The sequence below is a fragment of the Chinchilla lanigera genome, unplaced genomic scaffold (assembly GCF_000276665.1).
Source record: "Chinchilla lanigera isolate Chin_1 unplaced genomic scaffold, ChiLan1.0 scaffold00195, whole genome shotgun sequence".
NCBI lineage: Eukaryota > Metazoa > Chordata > Mammalia > Rodentia > Chinchillidae > Chinchilla > Chinchilla lanigera.
Window position 1 is genome coordinate 489174 of NW_004955596.1, and position 13203 is coordinate 502376.

General features: G+C 49.0%; 1 protein-coding gene across 4 annotated transcripts in view; it reads left to right on the plus strand.

The window, feature by feature from the left end:
* Positions 1 to 13203, plus strand: part of Snph (syntaphilin) — a 42053-nt gene continuing 28850 nt past the window's right edge. Inside the window, exons 1-3 of one of the 4 annotated variants that reach the window (XM_005414698.2) lie at positions 1 to 223; positions 448 to 553; positions 3724 to 3843. The gene's annotated coding sequence lies outside the window, so the exon portion shown is untranslated. The other 3 variants (XM_005414699.2, XM_013510017.1, XM_013510016.1) reach the window with 3 other exon arrangements.

Sequence of the window (13203 nt, forward strand, 5' to 3'; positions counted from 1 at the left end):
CCACGCGGGCCTCGGGAAGCAGGGACAACTATCTCTTTAAGAAGCAAAGTGAGGACGGGCCGCTTACGCAGCCGCGACGGGCTCGTCCCCTGCACCCCCTCTCCCTCCCGCCTCCTCCCGGCAGCCCCGGCCCGGCGAGCACCCAGCCAGCCTCTCCCGCGGGGCTCCGGAGAGCGCGCCGGAGCCCCTGGCAGGGCAGCCCCAGCCATGGAAGCCTCCGCAGGTGATGACGAGGACCCCAGGGTCCCCGGGGCCACCGCCCAGCTGCGCCGCGGATTCCAGAGCGCTGGGTGCGAGGACACCGGGGCCCGGGGCTGCGGACGGGCGGCGGCGGCCGCCTGCGCTCCGCGCTTCCTGGCTACAGGGGCCGGGCTGTCAGCGGCCGGGCTCAGCTGCCGGCGTCCGCGCCGCCCTCACCTCCCCTGTCTGTCTCTCCCCACGCCGCAGGTCGCTGATCCGGGCCAGGCGGCTGCAGCAGCGACTGCAGAGGCGCTGCGCCAAACGGGCCAGAGCCGTGAGGGCTGGCGAGACTGCGGCGGGCAGGCGGACTCAGGTGAGCAGGCCGGGCGCAGCGGGAGGGGACCCTGCGCGGCTCAGAGCTTGCAACGCTCGCTGCGGTAGGATCCTTCCCTGGGGGGCACCAGCCAGGAGGCATGGATCGTGACTCATCTTACCCTCCCTTCATTCTTCTACATCCCGTAAGCACCCCACCCCCAGCCGTGAAATTGACTCATTAAAGGATGCTGATTGCAGTAGGGAAGAAACCCGAGGTGGGCGATGAGGAGGAACTGTTGGGGGAACTGCCCCTCCCCATTCCTATTTGTCTTCTGACATTTGGTGAGCATGCTAGCTTCTCTTTGGAACCCTGCACCCACCCCAAGGTCAAGTGCCATTGACTGCTTCCTTGCCTTATGCTCCTGTGTGAAGCACCAGGGCCCTGCAGTAGATCTGGAAATAAATGCCCATGACCCCTGGAGTGAGAGCTCTGATCATGGGTTTTCCCTGAGCTTCTATGGGATGTGCTGCTTTCTCTTCCACTCCCCAGCAGGGAGCAGCGCTATTTGCAACACTAGTGGCTGAGGAAGTACCCCATTCCCTGCCTCAGCCTTGCAGACTCAAGGAGAGGCCTGGTCATATGCTGGCTGTTTCCTCGGCCTTCTCTGTCCATCTGGTAGTGTGGGCTGGGCTGGGCTGGGCTAGGGGAGCTTCCCCCGAAAAAGGGGATCTGTGCAGGTAGAGCCATGCACAGAAAGTGCCAGAGATTGGGAGTCTAGGCCTTTCCCTTGCTAGTTGGCCGAAGTAGCCATCTTAAAATTCTTTAGGTGTGGGTGTCTGTCTGCTTTTCTGTTAAATACAGGAGTTGGATTAAGTGGTCTCCACAGTTTTAATGTATCATTCAAGCTACTTTTAAGGGTTGGAGGACCTTCTACTAAAGCAGTTTAAATTTAGGTTCATGGAATAATTGGAGGTTCCTCAGTTAATCTCTTTCAACTCCGGACTTCTCAAGTGAAACATTGACCTTGTGGGCCTCATGGTACTGGAGGTGTCAGGCATCCCTACACTGTTGAGCTCCTTCCCTTCCCCAAGCTTCAGCTTTCTCATCTGTAAACCTGGGAAAAGGGACACGTGCCTCAGAGGGTTGTTGAGAGGCTTAAACAAGATGTACACAGAAACATCAAATAAAGGCTTAGCACATACTAGGGACTCAGGAGATAGACAGGGAGAGGGAGGAGGGCGGCTGCCTTAAATCCTCAGCCCCTCCCATTATACCCCCACCCGGCCTCTTCCACATCCTTGGAGATGGTGTCCCTGCCAGGGGATAATGAATGCTGGAGCGTGCTGGCCACCAGACTGAGGGCCTAGGCGGGAGTCAGGAGGTACCAACAGCGCCACGGTGAGGGCTTGAAGCCATTCTAGCAAATGATGGCCCCACGGAGGCACATGGCTCAGCTAGGTTTGGAAAACCTGGCATCTATGGGCAGAGTCCTGGCCTAAGGGAACAGAAGCATCTGAATCTTGTGTTCTGGTGGGGGAACAGTGACCAGGCTTCCACGCAAATCCCGCTGCTGTTCTCCTGCCCTCTCCAGAATCTCTCCCTAGACTCTCAGTGAGACAAGGGAGGCAAGATTTTGGTGCTCATATTTTCTACTTCTTATTGTCCTTCGTGTTGTCATTTTCAGCCTACGCTCAGCCTTTCTTGCTTTAGTTTGTCCCATAGAGACCACCTGCCTTTTGACCACATGATAAAGGAGGTTCCCCGCAGGGTGGGGCAAGGCATTTTGCTGCTGCAACAGTTAGGGAAAAAGAAATCACCATGTCTTCCCTCTTCCCTAAATCCCTGTTAGACTTGAGATCCTTTTGACAGAGGCCCAGGCTTTTCCTCTCCATCTCTAGCCTCTGACCCAGGGTTAGGCCTAAAGTAGGTGCTCCCTAAGTGTGGAATTGAGTACTTTTGAGGAAATGACACTGCTAAGGCAGTGAGACAGGAGAAGTGGCAGTGTGTTAATGGGGAGGTGAAATGACTTTCAAGTGTAGGACACTGTGCAGGGGTTGGTTATCATTGTTATTGCTATTACTCATGCCATGGTTACTGCCATTACAAGGACAACATATACTTTACCTGCTCCTCTAGAGCTCCTGACAAGGGCCAGTGGGGCCAGACGTGCCTGGGAGGGTGGTGATGTTAGCAACCCGGGATCCAGATGGTGCTGACTGGTGTAAGATCCAACGGTGAAGGGAAGAGGCCTGGGAATAGAGCCATGCCAGCCACTGCTGCATGCAGATCAGAACAAGTGGGCCAAGAAAGGTGAGCAACAGACAGTCAGAAGACCAGGTCCCAGCTACTGCCTCATTGTGTGACCTTGGGCCTATAGGCACCCCATAAAGTCTCTATGTCCCCATTTATGTACTGAGGGGACTGGATTAGACTGCCCTAGGGCCACTTCTGGAGCTGACATTTTGTCAAGTAGACTCTAAAATAAAAGAGGGCACCATTTATTTCTCTTAATATCATTTATGGGATATCAGGCCACTCCCTATTTCAGGTAATCCTCATAACAATGTGTACCAATTTAAAGAGGAGGAGGCTGAGGCTTAGAGAGATTAAGTGACGTGCCCATGGCTGCCTGGACGGAAGTGGTGGACCTGTTCATCTGACCCCAGGTGAAAATGTACGCTCTTCCAAAGGTCCGACTTCTTCCCAATGGTACCTTCCTGTTGCATGAGCTCTGTGCACTTGTGCTCATGTATGGGGGTTTAGGGACAGGAAAGCTGTGAAGAATTCACGACGAGAGATCAGGCATTTCTCCAAGCAGTTGCTGCAGAGGACTTGCTGGCTGAGTTGAAGCGTGTATGAGTCACAGCTGCAGAGTTTACCATAAGCTCTGCTTTGCTGCCGTGTGGTGGGCACCACTTTACTAAGGAAGATGGCTGGGTCTGCACCCTAATCATGACAGATACCCATTTCTTGTGCTTCCTATGCGCTGTGCTCTGTGTTACCCAGGAGCTATTATTTACTCCTCAGACCATTCCAATATGTTGGCACTATATAATTTTATCTATTTTGTAAGTGAGAAAACCAGGGTAGAGAAGCTAAGGGTCCTGCCCAGGGCTGACCGCATGATAAAGGAGGTTCCCCACAGGGTAGGGCAAGGCATTTTGCTGCTGCAACAGTTAGGGAAAAAGAAATCACCATGTCTTGCCTCTTCCCTAAATCCCTGTTAGACTTGAGATCCATAGCTGCATGCTGTGGGACCTGGAGAATGCTGAGCTGGAAGTACACTGGACTAAGAGGTGAAGGGTTGCGTTTAGTCCAACCCCCACTCACTGACTGAGTGACCTTGGGTAAGTCAGTTTCTCTCTGAGAGTCAGTGTCCCCAGCCCTCATATTGAATGGTTGTACCTGCTACATCTAAAAAACCTAAATGCAACTTTATTCCAGAATAGGGAGTTGAGGGGATCCCTAGTATTGCTGAACATTGATGGGTGTCTGTTATTGAATATCAGCTGGGCCCTGAGCTGCTGCATGGAGTGTAGGGAAGAGTGAAGAAAGTGGATCCCTGGTTCCAAGGAGCTCACATCTAACAGAGGGGGACAAATACCTAAAGATGTAGGAGTGGGGAAATGTCTAGGAGCTGTAAGGCATACTGATATGGAGGTGATGGGGAAACAGGAGTAGGGGAATGGTCTTTCCTACTGTCTTAGTTACTTTTCTTATTGCTGAGGCAAAATACCTGACACCCAGGATTAAAGGGGGAAAGATTTATTGGGCTCACAGTTTGTAGAGGTTTCAGTTAATGCTTGGCTGGCTCCAACGCAGGGTGGTGTGGCAGAGGGGCATTGCAGAGGAGAAACAGTTCATGGCAGGCAGGAGCAGCAAACAACAAATGACAAGCATCAACAAGCCCTTTTCTGTCCCTTATATCTTATCCAGGCTACTCACTCTTAGGGTGAGTAACACTTACACTCCCTTAATCCTAGTATCATATCCTTGATCCCAGCATCACACATCCTAGATTCAGCTACCTCCTAAAAGCCCCACCTATGACTGCATGAGGAGGACATCTAGATACAAGCCATAATACATATCAAGTGGTGGGGATGGCTTTAGTGAGATGGTGCCACTGTTGTCTTATTTCCTGCATTGAGTTTGGGAATAATGATAATGATAATAGGGTTCTATTCAGCCTGAGACATTTCCAAAAAATTCTAAAGACCTGTTGGCTCTTGTCCCCAGTAACTCATGAAGTGGTCATAATGTCTGATTGACCATCCAAGCTCACACTGGTGCTGTTCCAGCAAACTATCATTTGTTCCAGGTGAACCAGAACCTTTCCTGTCTTTGGAGGCTTCTAGAAGCAAGACTCTTAAATTCCATTTGGAAGTCCTGTCTAGTGCCCATAACCATCCAGCAGGCTTGGGGGATCCTCTGTCCTGTCTACTGTCAGGCTTCCACCTGTTAGGAGGAGCACCTGACACCCCAGGAGATGGGGGCACTTACCCATGATTACTCAACAAGCTGGAACCACAGCCCTATCGGATGGAAACTGCACTTCTCAGCCACATGGGGACTTTCTACATTTAGCCACTGGGGGCTGGAGGCCACTGCTTCTTCTGGTGAACAGATGATGCTCACTGAAGGCTTGATGCAGGTGATACTGAGCTGAGGGCCATGGGGACGGAGTTGGGGGCTCTGTTCCCCTGGCTGCTATATATCATTAATGGGAGGTATTTATGAAGAACTTGTCACGTGCCCACCACTGTCCTCTGACTGAGGGGCTGAGCCAACCTAAAGGGAGCATCTAGGAAGCAGCTTGGTTCAGTGCAAAGAGCGAGCACCGAGGAGTCAGCATGGAGTTGTCAGCCTGGCTCGGCTGTCCACTCTCTGGGTGGCCTGAGGTCAGGCCCTTTCTCTTCCACTCCTGTGAAATGGGAGGCAGAAGCAATAATCGATAAGGGCCTTTCATCCTCTGGCAGGCTAATGGTCAGCAACCTTTTCTTCCGTGCTCTTCCTGCCTTAGGGCCTATGAGGGTGGACAAGGTACAGGTACCTGTAACTTGAGGAAGAACAAGATAAAAGTAACCAGAGGCACGAACAGATGCCCTGTAGATTTGCTGAGGAGGGGGCTTGGGAATGGCTTAATTCAAAACTGATGATGGAGGAGGCTGATAGAGATAGCTGGAGTTGAGGAGTGCTTTGTTGTGTGACTTTAACTGGGAGTAGGAGCAGAAGCCTGCTATCATGTGGAGACAGGAGAACTGTAGAGCAAGCCATGTGTCTCTGGACTTGGGTTTCACAGAGATCCATATATTTGAGAATCCAGCCGAGGCTAGCCAGCTTGCTTTTTTTTTTTTTTTTTTTTTGGTTTTTCGGTTTTTCTCCGGTACCAGGAACCAAACTCATGACCTTGCGCTTGCCAGGCAGGCGCTTTGCCGCTGAGCTAAATCCCCAGCCCGCCAGCTTTTTATTGTGTCAGTTAAGGACATTTCTAGTGACACTTAGAGTTTGTTCACTATCATATGGTAAGAGGAGGAGCACTTAAATAGCTCTACCCTCCAAATAAGACTACAATATCAGCATAGAGGTACCACTTCAAATGGAATGCATTTTACTTTTTTAAAACTCACTGCAAGCTGGGGGTATGGCTCAGGGGTAAAATGCTCACCTAGCATCATATGTGAGGCCCTGTGTTCCCTCTCCAGTACTGGAAAAAGAAAGAAAAAAACACAACTCTTGCCCTATTGTCCATACTTTGCCCATTTTGCCACAGACTAATGTCTGGGCAGGCTCTGAAGTCAGACTGCTTGGGTTTGAATCTTGGCAAGTTACTGTTTCTCTTAGAGCTGCTGTTTCCTCATCTGTGAAGCAGAGAATGATGCTCCTTATACCCTAAGGTCCTTAGTAAACCTGTCTGCCACAGTAAAACATATAATGCCTTCAAACACACAGGCAAACAATTCTCTGGGCTCTTTGTAGCCCAGACTGTAGCAGTTGAAAAGTTCTTGCTTGAATCAGGTAGCTGCCATTCTTGCCCATAAGAATGTGGGCCCAGTGGTCTCATGTGTACTGATCTAAACAATAGAAATCTAGACATCTGTTTGTGACATTACCTAATTTTCAAATTATGGCCATGGAGGTAACATTTTCAAATACACATATGAAAGCATATCTGTGACAGGCCATCGGTTTGTGACCTCTGATGTGGGTTTTTGATCGGGGCACACAGTGCTCAGCAGTTGTTGGCTGGTCCCCAGAGGAGGACACAGAAAGGAGCCAAGGCTGAAGGCAGGCTCTTCCCAGGGCAGGCCGGGCCTACAAGGCTCGGGAGTGCAGCCTAACTCTGGCAGTTTGTGCTTGTTTGCTTCTGGGCCCCTGACTCCAAGTCCTTAACTGTGCATCTCTACTTTGAGCAGCGGTGTCAGGACTGAATCTCGGATGACGCCTTAGAATCTCTGCACCCTTAGCCAGGCCTCCCTACCACAGGGTTGTCGGTAGCCTCAGAGGAGAGGGTCTTCGAGGGTGGTCTATGAAGGCTGACACGGAAGTTCCTCTTGGGAGGCAGCATGAGAAAGGCTCCTATCAGCTTCTCAGTGGGATGGGAATAGCTCCTGCCTTCAGAAGCCAGGCCAGGCTTATAGCCGAGGGGAGGTGGTCTGGCTGGCAAGCAGTCTCACCATGCAGATCTGTGGCCACTGCAGAGGAAAACTGGACTCTCAATGAAGAGGAAGCCTAGAGCTTTCTTAGAGGAGGCCCACAGGGGAGCTTGTAATTAGCAGGAGGGACCCCACTGACGTGGCTTCCGGGCCTTCTGGGATTCAGATTAAAGCCACTGATGATAGTTTATATTCTTGTGGTTCTGGTTAATCAAATATTTATCAGGTACCTAAAGTGGTAAGGTTTTCTTCTGGCCATGGTGAGTGAGTACAAAGGTATATTTACATCTATTCATTTACCTAACTCATATTGTCTACTCTCTCTATGCACCAGATGTGACCTCTCCCCTCAGGGAGCTTTCTAGCCTGTTTGGAGGGGTGATGTGTGACACAGCACAGGGCCTGGCACACAGAAATATTAGTAACAGGGTTACTTAACTGTGTGTCTCCCAAGTGTTAGGTGCCAGACATCATCATAGGATGAATTTTAGAGCGCTGATGTGGGGATTGGCACAACATCCACCAGTGGGCCTACTGCTCAGTGAAGTAACTATTATTCTTGTCTGATAAAACTAGGTAGCACTGGAAGAAGAAACAAAATATAGACAGTCTGTATCCCTCCAAAAAAAAGCAACAGCAAAGCAGTTGAGACGGTGATGCAACTCAGTGGTAGTATTCATGCATTTGTACGTTGAAGGCCTGAGTTCTAGTCTCCCACACCAAAAAATAAAATGAAACCCCCAAAACAGTAATATAACCTCACCAATTCAGGCCTACTTAGCATATGCTATCCACATTCTACAGATCAGCGGACTGAGGTTCAGAGAGGGGAAGTAATGTTCAAGGTTATGATGTAGCTGCTGTATAGCAGAGCCTACACTTAGGTGCTGCTCTTTCTGGCATTGAGGCTATATTCTTTCATCTTAGCTATACTGCCCCTAGATAAATGACTCAGGAACAAAATAGATAAAGCTACAGTGTTGAATGCATATGATAGATGAGGCCCAATGCTACCTAGTGAGATAGAAAGTTTCATAATTGAGAAAACTGGGATTACTAGAAGAAAGTGAACCTAAGTTACATACCCCTGACATGGTGGGGTCAGGACTGCAACCCCAGTGAGTTGGATGTGGCTTCCCAGTTGCACTCCTCAAGGGTACAGGGAATGTCTGCAGGTGTTCAAAACACAGTTACAATAGACCATGGGTTCCGTTGTGCCCCAAGGGCAGATCCCAGACCAGTCTCAATAAAAACCCATCTAGCAACGAGATGGTATTTTTGAGAACTGGCTGCTCACCTCCAGCTGCTCAGATAGGCCTGGTTGTCCCGGAAAGAACACTCACAGTGGAATGAAGTTGCAATAGCATTGCTCAACAGTTTTTGCAATCCACAGGCTCTAGGGCTCCAGACCAGGGCTGGTCATGCAGTGATGCAAGCAATGGGCTCCCCCATGGTCCCAAGAGAAAGGGTTGCTGGGGGGTGGATTGTTTGGGAAGACTTGCTGGAGGAAGAGGACCTAGAGCACAATCCAAAGAGCTGGCAGAGGCAGTGCTGAGGAAGAGAGAGGACTTTAAGGGACATGAGCCCTGCGCAGTACGCCCTCCACTCTAGCTAGGCCACAGACCAGGCACTCCTCTGCAGAGGGTAGTTTCCTATTCTTTCAGGCTGTTTCAGTGATGGAACAGAGACACAGTAAATCCTGGGTCTTTCCCAAACCCTCAGTAGGAGCCCAGTTTAGCACCACTCTCCTGCGTGAGCCCCCTCCCCGTGCTTCACGGTGCCATTCACCTCCTTCCAACTCTCTTCCAGAAGTGGCGGGCTGAAAACAAGTGGGCAAAGGTGTGCTACAAACATAACCTCTGCAGTGAGGCCAAGGCCTGTGACACCAGCCTCTTCTCTCCATTTGGGGCACAGAGCCATGGGGAGGAGCCTCTGCTCCGTCCACTGAAGTGGCCCTGGGCCTCCTGGGAGCAGTCACAACTCAGGGCCAGCACTGGCCTCAGAGTCAGGCCTGGCTCATTTCCAGTTCTGCCACTTGTTAGCCTGCAACCTCAGACACGTCGTTACCCGCCCCACCCTCCACCCCTGGGCCATTTTCTCATCTGCCAGAGAGGGATTGATTAAATCCTGCCTGCCTGAAAAGAGGGGGATGGCCTGTTGGCAGCCTCTGTATGAAAGCGCCTGTATAGCCGTCACCCACAGTGCCGCTTGCTCTTGCCTCCTTCCTCTCCACAGGCTCAGTGCACCCCTGTTTTGTTCCGAGTACTGAGACACATACTACACTGCATGCAAGCACAGGGCTGTCTGACGTCATGGGTGTCTCCTGGCAGCCCAGGGGAAGAGAGCATCCCTATCCAAGAGGAAGCTGAGTTATGGGGAATGTATACAACTCCCCCAGCTGTTATGGAGACTGAAGTACCAACTTCTGATCTCAGAGCCCAAATTCTCCTCATCCCATTTCTTGTCCTTTTGTTCTCTCACTCTGTCTTACCCAATTCTCAGAGGAGGCCTGCGTATGTCTGTTCCTCCCAACTAAGCTCTTAGCTGGGTTCTTCAGAGCAAGATTATTGGCCCTGGTCCTGGACAGAGTGAGCTAAAGCTGGAGAAAATTTTGATGATTTCTGACTACAGAAACGTCCCGAAGTGACCTTGGATGTGCTGTGTCCAAGGTCATTGTCCAATGTTGGGACTATGGGGTGTGAGTGCTGCACCTGCCCTGGGGTGGGTAGTTCGCATACCGTGTAAAAGAGGGAAAGAGCCCGCTTGCTGCTCCTTCCCTTGTGCTCTTGTTGCTTTTGCTATCTATCTCCCTGCCCCGCATGAACTGTTGCCCTCTGCCATGTGCCACTCCGCCTTGGAGCTAGCTGATTATAGACTGAAACTTCCACAAACTGGGCTAAATAAACCTTTCCTTCCTTAATTTTGGGTGTCAGGTACTTTGTCTCAACAATGAGAGAAAAGTAACCAAGACAATCAGCCATCTTCCCTTTATGCCACTCCCTTCCACTTTCCCTATCGCACTCTGACATTGTCTTCCTGCTGCTACTCCTACTGTCTCCCCACTCTCAGATCCACCTCAAGCCCAGCTCAAAGCCATTCTTTAGGGATGCTCTTCTGATTCCATAGCTTCTCACAGAGCCCAGGACCCAGGCACCATGCTGAGCTCAGAGGCTAGGGCAGGGGTGCCCTTCCCACTTCCACAGGAGGACTTCCCTTTGGAACTGTGTCCCTGAGAGAAGGCAGTGTTCAGAGTCTTTAGGACTGGCCAGGAATAGGTATTGTGAGGGGCCCTGGAGGCCAGCCATCTAGGGGAGAGAGACCAGGATCCCAGTCGAGGCAGCGATAGACCTTCTTATCCTGCTCCCTGAATAGTTGACAGTGAAGGCACAGGGCAGAGGTGAATGTGCCCGGACTGGCTTCTTGACCTCTACCATAGACTCATTCTGCAACTATGGGAAGTTACTTCTCTAGCCCTTTGATGCCTCAGTAATAGAAATGTGCATCATGACTAATCTAGCTTCGTGGGAACAAATCTGTCTAAGAATGCATATCAGTATGTAATACAACAAGCATTGTTAATTCCCTACCACTTTGTTTGTAACTCTGTATTGTCTGTACTGTGCTTGTGATATGTTGTAAAATGTTGTATGTCTGTTAATGTTTCCCCCCTTTTATCTTTAAAATAAAAAGAAAAAGAATGAACTAGATTAGAGACCTCTCATGCATGAAGCCTCAGCACAGGATTAGCAATAACAGGTAATTAATAAATGTCAGGTTCCTCTTATCCACAGTTAAAAAGAAAGAACTTTGTAACTTCTCTGTTTTCCAGAGATTCCCTCTCCCATTTCTTGGTCTTGAGCTCCCTCCAACGGGAAGGTCACTCAGAGAAATGGTACTTCATTCACACAGATGTTGGACTTTGAAACCTTCAGTTTCTTTCCTGCCCTGCATTTCTATGACTCCATGAAGACTTGACTCGGATCCCATTAGTCAGTTATTAGAAATCAGATGGGGTTCTGCTTGGATGTTTGTTTAGCACAGATAAAGAGATTCTGCTGGAGCTGTGAGCTAATTGAAGACTTCTCCCAAGTGGCGGAAAGGCTAGAAACAAAGTCACATCCAAGAAGGGCTCAAATGGCTCTTGTGAAGGGAGCTTGGTTGGAGGGCTGGGACGTGGGGCTAAGTGCTTTGGTTAAATTTGGGGAAGGTCACACTGTGCCTGCTAGAACAGATATCCTAGGCAGAGACAGTATTTCTGTCTTACCTGTGCATGCCAGTGCCTAGCGCAAGCCAGGAACACAGGGAATACTCTAGAAAAATGCCGAGTGAATGACAAGTAGCTTTGTTGCCCTTAGCAGAGGGAATCACGAGTTGGGAGTTTCTTGAGGCTGCCCTAGAGGCCATATAGAAATTCGGTACTCTGTGTGTACAAATACGTGCGAGTGTTGGACTGTGGGCCTGGTTTCCTACTCCTTTTTCCCGCCCCTTCTCCTCCTCCTCCTAGTTTTATTGAGGTATAGCTGCATATATTTCAAGCATACAATTTGGTAAGCTTGACCAGTTTTGGTAAGTTGAGAGCATCATCACACTTAAGATAATGACATGTCCTTTATCCCCTCAGTTGTAATTTGTCCCTCTCGAGCTCCATCTTCTCTCATTCCCAGACAATAAATGGGTTGCCGTCTGTCACTGAAGATTATGATTTCCTCCTTCCTCCCTCCCTCCTCTCCTTTTCCTCCTTCCTTTCTTCTCTCTCTCTCTCTTTCTCTGTGACCCAAGGCCTAGACTCAAGCTAGGCACCTGCTCTATCACTGAGCCACACACTCACCTCCACTTTGCATTTTTTAGTAGTTTATATAATTATACATTATGCACTTTGCTGGGGGTCCTCCTTGTTTCACTTAGCATAATTATTTTAAGGGTCATGTGTATATCATATTTTATTTTATTTTTTTGGTTTTTTGAGACACAGCCTTGCTGTGTAGCCCAAGTTGGCCTTGAACTCATGGGCAATTATCCAGTCTCAGCCCTCTTAATGCTGAGATTACAGCTGTGCACCACCATGCCTGGCTTATTGATAATTTGTTTCTTTTTATGTTAAGTTGTGTTCCATTGTATCGATAAAGTGTAAACCATGATTTGTTTACCCATTCATTTGTTGATGGATAATTATTTTTTCTGTTTTTTTGCTGCTACAAATAAAACTGCTATAAACTTTTGTGTATACATCTTTCAATGGATGTGTATGTTTCTAAAGTTTTCGGTAAATATCTAGGAGTAGGATAGCTGTGTCATTTGGTAAATATATATTTAACTTTTTTATTAGTGCATGCTTGTAGTACATACTGTTTACATTCTTTGTATGAAGTTGGTACATGTACGGAATACATCTTTCTTCCTTTTTTCATCCTCTTTCCTTTCCCTCTTTTCCATCTCATAATCCTTTTCCTTGTTTTGGTACATATTTGTAGTATATAATGTTTATATTGCTTGTGAGGAGTTGGTACAAGTACATAGCACATCTGAATTCCTTTTTTCACCCCCTTCCCCTCCCTGTCCTCCACCTTCCTCATCCATTGATCCCCTTCCCCTTTGAGAAAGAGCTATCTCCGTTCTTCCTATTGTCTATCTCTTATTTTGCTCTTTTGCCCATTTACAAAGTAAGGTCATTGGTCATTGGTAGGTACGTCACTGGTCTTACTGGTTGGAACTAATTTCTTATGTTTCTGGATAGAAGTCTTGTATCAAATGTACATTTTAGGAGTATTTTCTCCCAGTCTATAGTTTGGCCTAGAAGGCCTTGTATGTGGGTAAGAGAGGGAGATTAAGAGACAGAGGTGACACATGCCTGTAATCTCAGCCATTGAGATGCTGAGGCAAGAGGATGGAAAGTTTGATATCAGCCTGGGCAACAAAGGGCTGGGATGTGGCCAAGCACTCCCTGAGTCCAATCCCTAGTACTGGAGAGAGAGAGGGGTTGCGGGGAGAAAGGGGAAAGGAGAAGGGAAAAAGGGCAGAGAGGAAAAAGGAAGGAGAAAAAGGGAGGGGAAG